This window comes from Apodemus sylvaticus, chromosome 8 (assembly GCF_947179515.1).
Source record: "Apodemus sylvaticus chromosome 8, mApoSyl1.1, whole genome shotgun sequence".
Taxonomy (NCBI): Eukaryota; Metazoa; Chordata; class Mammalia; order Rodentia; family Muridae; genus Apodemus; species Apodemus sylvaticus.
The window spans coordinates 68973661-68980232 of record NC_067479.1 but is presented as its reverse complement, the minus strand read 5'-3'; the positions used below and the strand labels follow the sequence as shown (position 1 = coordinate 68980232).

The window sequence follows — 6572 nt, the reverse complement described above, 5'->3', positions numbered from 1 at the left end:
CATTCATTCTGCTTAGACCCTAAGGCAGAATATCTTCTGCTATCTGCTGCTTCTGATCTCTGTGTCTTCTCCCTTTTTGTCATTCATTCTATTCCTCTAGTATTCCTTCTCTTGTATATTGATTCACTGATTTTCTTCTTCTATGTTATGTTGATTCCCCTTTCGTTTTATTTATTGCATAATTCTAAAACTATTTTATTGATGTTTACCAGTAAGATTAACATTTCAAGTGTGAAACTAATTGAGCTTGAAACAAAATTATATCACTAATATACACTAGCTCTATTCTTGCCAAAACCAATCTTCCTTATGTTGTTATGATTATTATTTGCATCTCTGTATTTGTAGTATGCCCAAGAACATAGATTTATAACTATTATTTTGAATATTTGCCTTCTAAGTCACATAGAAAACAAAAGCAAATTAGAAGCAACCTCGTTCCTTGAGTTGCTTCTTTTTTGGGTATTGTGGAATTCACAGCAATAAGAGAAGTAACCAGTGTACTTATGAAGTAGTCTTTACCAGTGATGAGTTTCATCATATGGCTTTGAATTACAATCTAATGTGATTAAATTTAGACTGAGAGACTAACTCTGTCAGTATTTCATATAAGGATGTCTACCTGTGTCAGGAACCCTCAGCTTCTATTCAGCTTGGAATGTGTTAATTTATGGTTTATTTTTGAAGAAACATTTAGATATAGAAGTTTTTCTAGTCAGTTTCTAAGATTTCAGTTTTAGATGCGTGTTCTGGTGCATGAGTCATGGTGCCACAGGGATCCTGTACTGGCTGATTTTGTGTGTCAATTTGACACAAGCTGGAATTATCACAGAGAAAGGAGCTTTAGTTGAGGAATTGTCTCCATGAGATCTAGTTATGAGGCATTTTCTCAATTAGTGATCAAGGGGGAAGGGCCCATTGTGGGTTGTGCCATCCCTGGGCTGGTCTTGGGTTCTCTAAGAAAGCCAGTTGAGCAAGCCAGAGGAAGCAAGCCAGTAAGAAACATCCCTCCATGGCCTCTGCATCAGCTCCTGCTTCCTGACCTGCTTGAGTTCCAGTCCTGACTATCTTTAATGATGAAAGGCAATGTGGAAATGTAAGCTAAATAAACCCTTTCCTTCCCAAATTGCTTCTTGGTCATGATGTTTGTGAAGGAAGAGAAACCCTGACTAAGACAGTTCCTAAGGCTCTTTTTCTTTCTTTCTTTGTTTTCCATCTTTTTCTTTCTGTTCTTCAGCTTGGGTGATTTTAATTAAACTTTGAAAAATTCATTGATTCTCTCTTCTGTAATCTTCTGCATACTCGAATATGCTATTGAACCTTCCTTAGAAAAATTTTAAATTTTAGTCTTTTTACTTTTCAATCCCTGTAAGTCTTTAAAACAATATCTATCATTTATCATGTTTTCCTGATTTCCTCTAGTCTTTTGTTTCTGGTTCTTTTCATTTCTCTGAGTATCTTTGAGGCACCAGGCAAGGTATTTGTCTAAGTTTCTGATCATTTCTCCCTTGTGAATGGGCCATAGTTTTTTGCTTTTATATGTTTCATAATTTTGTTGTCAAGAGCTGGATACTTTGAGCGTGAGGTAATTCTGAGAAGAGTCTCCTCCTGGATGATCCTCTTGTTTCTTGGTGAAGGCTATAATTAGCTCTTTGTTTAGTGACATTCCCAAGCTACTTTTGGGGAGTCTACACTTCTTGTCATGAACATCCTTTGGAGTGCTCTTCTGTCATCTCCGTAGTCAGGTGATGGCCTGACAGAGTTGTTCTTAAATGCCTGGACCCAGTGAAGAAATGAGAGGGAAGGAATGGTTTCCAATTTAAGCAGCAGGAGAAGCCCTTTCCACCAGTGGGTCCGAAGCAGTGAGTGCAATGCATACGTCTCATTCTGAGGGTGCCCAGCCTGACTCCAGTTAGCTACCCTGTAGGTGTTGTCCCTGTGAAAGGGCATGATAGCTACAAAGCAACGTGTCAAGACACAATTAAATGTATAAGCATTCTTGTTCATCCATTGATTACCTTGGCGCTGACAGTGTTAGCTTAGGTTCCAGAGTCTCAGCATTGGGTTCTGTTACTCTGGGGACTTTGTCAACTGCATGGAGCTTTTGTTTGGATGTGTGCTTTGTGGTGCAGGGACCTCTACCTCAGGTCTGTTCTTCTTTCCATAAAGAGGAATACAGAGCCATGTTTAGACTCTCAGCCTTGGTAGAAATGACTCAGACACTAATTTTCCTATTTTGTTGCTAAGGATCAGAGAGTAACAAGTAAGAATCTGGAAAAGATATCAGGATCTTAACCTGGCCTGTGTGGATGCACTCTGGGACTTCCATGGAACAGCTGAGAAGTGGTAGCGTAATTTAAAAACTATCAAGAACGGAGGCATTGTATTACACTCTAATTAGTTATATTTGGAGTGGAAACTCCATTACTTAAGAACATTTCCTGTTACAAAGAAAGGAACTTTAAAAAATTATCACTATGGAGAAAAACTTTTTAATCATGACTAATATATGTTGGTACATTTACAAAGTAGACAATAGTCATTATACAACATTTCTTAAAATAGCCCAAACCAGAAGGCACAGAGTTCAGAACATTCATAAGATGATTTAATTATTCTGAAGCTTCTTTGGTCCCTCTCCCAGTGAGCAGCTAAGTTAGGACGTCTCTAAGTGTGAGGTGGGGAACCTCAGGAAGGAGAGCAGAGCATCTCTGTCCAGCTCACTCAGTTTTCTAGACCTTTCACTACTGTGTAAAAATCACCAAAAAGATAGGGGGATTTGGTTGTGATATTTAGCATTTTCACTACAGTTTTAGTAAAGAAAATAAAAACACACATTCTTAAATTGTGCATGTTTACTAACTCTTCAGGAGGTGAACTACATTTGTTTAGTTTTTGTTACTAACAGGACTTGGGGAGATGAATTCCTGATGTAGATCTAAGAGAACATAAATTTTAAAAGTCTCATGAAAAGGAGAATACAGAGAAAATTTAAATAAATTCTCAGTTTATAAGAACTTAAACTGATAAGAACAGATACTACACTTGATCTTAGCCAATGGAGCTAGAGAATATCATACTAAGTGAGGTAACCCAGACTCAAAAGGTGAATCATGGTATGCACTCACTAATAAGTGGATATTAACCTAGAAAACTGGAATACCCAAAACATAATCCACACATCAAATGAGGTACAAGAAGAAAGGAGGAGTGGCCCCTGGTTCTGGAAAGACTCAGTGAAACAGTATTCAGCAAAACCAGAACGGGGAAGTGGGAAGGGGTGGGTGGGAGGACAGGGGAAGAGAAGGGGGCTTGCGGGACTTTCGGGGAGTGGGGGGGCTAGAAAAGGGGAAATCATTTGAAATGTAAATAAATTATATCGAATAAAAAAAAAAAAAAAAAAAAGAACTTAAAACAGTAATTGAACAAAGACCCAATTTCATATTTACTAAATAAAAACAAAACTTTTTAGGTCAGTCTGATTTTAGTTATGAAGCATAATATATATTTGAATGTAAAAATCATAATAAATATTTTATATGATGTCTGTAAATCTTGTAATCATGCTTTGACTGAGTTCTTCTCGCCATACACATATAATACATATATGTATATTTGGATCCATATATGTGTGTGTGTATCTTAAAAACCTCATTAACATACCCACAAAATACAGTAGGTCATAACTTGAAAGCATAATAATAAGCGTAAATAATTCTAATGGGAAATTATAGTTTTAGTGGCTATGGGTGATCAGTTTTGGAATATTAAAAATAAAGGAATTTTTATCATACATAAACAATAGTTTTGTAAAATGTAATATTTCTGCCAGCATTTCAGAGGGAAATTTTGATTAATCACATTAGAAGTAGACTTTCTATTCACAGACTCTCTTGAAAAGCAAATGCTTTAAGTAAGAAAAAGTATTTCCTAGTTATGCACTTGATTTGGAGTCTTTATGTTTTGAAATAGCTTCATGACAGTCACGCTTATTGTCCTCTGCAATATATGATGAAGAAAATGTATAGAAAGTTGCAACAGAGAAAATAAAGTGTCACCTATATAAAGGAAAACTCACCAGAATAATAGCCGATTTCTCAGTGGAAACTCTGAGACTAGAGGAGCCTGGAGCAATAGTTCCGAGTCCTAAAAGACTATAACTATGAAGGTCAGACTGAAATAATACCGTCAGCAAAGCTACTTTCCATCATTGAAAGGAAAAAAAATAAACTTTCCACAATACAGAGAACCTTAAAAATTATGTATGTATATATGTATACATATATAATTTGTACACACACACACACATATATATATCCAACAAACCAAACCTCAAGAAAATAAGGAAGCAATATTTTAGGTTAAAAAGATGAGCATAAACACAGCTTGCTCCGGTGGGTCAGCACCACAGAGCTTAGGTTCCAGTCCTGAGGCCTCTGGAGGGAGCCTTCAGATCTCCGCTTCGGGATCCAGAACAGCCTGGGCTACAACACCACATCTCCAGGTCCTGCAAGAGGCCAGAGGGACACCTGGGAGGCTGGCTGGGAGGAGTCAGTGTGCTCTGCTGAGTCCAGCAGGCCCCAGGCAGGAGCCTTCAGGGGTCTGCTTCGGGATCTGAACAGCCTGGGCCACAGCACCCTGTCTCCAGGCAGTGCAGGAGGTCAGCTGTGCACCAGAGGCCAGCTGGGAAGAGGCAGCTTGCACTGGTGAGTCCAGCATTGACAAGAACAACTAACACCAGTGAGAACTAGATGGCAAAAGGCAAATGCAGGAACGTCACTAACAGAAATCAAGGCAATATGGCAGCATCTGAACCCAATTCTCCTTTAACACCATGTCCTCGATACCCCATGACACCAGAAAAACAAGATTTAGATTTAAAATCACTAGTCATCAAAGAATCTCAGATGCTGAAGATACCATGCTGGTAGAGGAACACATGAAGGACATATTTAAAGAAATTCAGGAGAAAATGGATCAAAAGTTAGAAGTCCTTACAAAGGAAACACAAAAATCATTGAAAGAAATTGAGGAGAATACAAAAGCCAATAAGGAGGAAACGCAAAAATCACTTAAAAAATACAGGAGAACTTTGCTCAACAGGCTGAGGTCATGAAAGAGGAAATACAAAAATCTCTTAAAGAATTACAGGAAAGCACAAACAAGAAAGTGAAGGAGCTAAGGAAAACCATCCAGGATCTAAAATCAGAAGTAGAAACAACTAAGACAACTCAAAGGGAGACAACTTTGGAGATAGAAAACCTTGGGAAGAAATCAGGGTCCATAAATGCAACTATCAACAACAGAATACAAGAGATAGAAGAAAGAATCTCAGATGCTGAAGATACCATAGAAACCATGGACTCAACAGTTAAAGAAAATGTAAAATGCAAAAAGCTTGTAACCCAAAACATCCAGGAAATCCAGGACACAATGAGAAGACCAAACCTAAGGATTATAGGCATAGATGCGAGTGAAGATTTACAACTGAAAGGGCCAGCAAATATCTTCAATAAAATTATGGAAGAAAACTTCCCTAACCTAAAGAGAGAGATGCCCATAAATATACAAGAAGCCTACAGAACTCCAAACTGACTGGACCAGAACAAAAATACCTCCTGTCACATAATAATCAAAACGCCAAATGTACTAAACAAAGAAAGACTATTAAAGGCAGTAAGAGAAAAAGGCCAAGTAACATATAAAGGAAGACCTATCAGAATCACACCAGACTTCTCACCTGAAACTATGAAAGCTAGAAGATCCTGGGAAGACCTCATGCAGACTCTAAGAGAACACAAATGCCATCCAAAACTACTATACCCAGCAAAACTCTCAATCACTATAGATGGAGAAACTAAGATATTCCATTACAAACCCAAGTTTACCCAGTATCTATCCACAAACCCAGCCCTACAAAGGATAATAGGAGGAAAACACCAATACAAGGAGGGAGACTTCACCCTGGAAAAAGCAAGATAGTATCCTTCTTTCATCAAACCCAAAAGAAGTTAACCAATCAAATTTTAAAAATAACATCAAAAATGACAGGAAGTAATAATCACTATTCCTTAATATCTCTTAACATCAATGGGCTCAATGCCCCAGTAAAAAGACATAGACTAACCAACTGGATACGTAAACAGGACCCTACATTTTGCTGCATACAGGAAACACACCTCAGTGTCAAAAACAAATACTACCTTAGAGTAACAGGCTGAAAGACAATTTTACAAGCAAATGGTCTCAAGAAACAAGCTGGAGTAGCCATTCTAATATCAGCTAAAACTGACTTTCAAGCCAAAGTCATCAAAAGAGACTCTGAGGGACACTTCTTGCTGGTCAAAGGAAAAATACAACAAGAAGAACTCTCAATCCTGAACATCTATGCTCCAAATGCAAGGGCACCCTCATTCATAAAAGAAACTTTACTAAAGCTCAAAGCACACATTGCACCTAACACAATAATTGTGGGTGACTTCAACACTGCACTTTCCTCAATGGACCGATCAGGAAAACAGAAACTGAAGAGGGACACAGTGAAACTAATTGAAGCTTTGGACCAGTTAGAT

The 6572-nt window shown here is 37.9% G+C and overlaps 1 pseudogene; it reads right to left on the bottom strand.

Moving 5' to 3' along the window:
* Positions 1–2973: 2973 nt before the first annotated feature.
* Positions 2974–3075, bottom strand: LOC127691727 (uncharacterized; annotated as a pseudogene).
* Positions 3076–6572: the final 3497 nt, after the last annotated feature.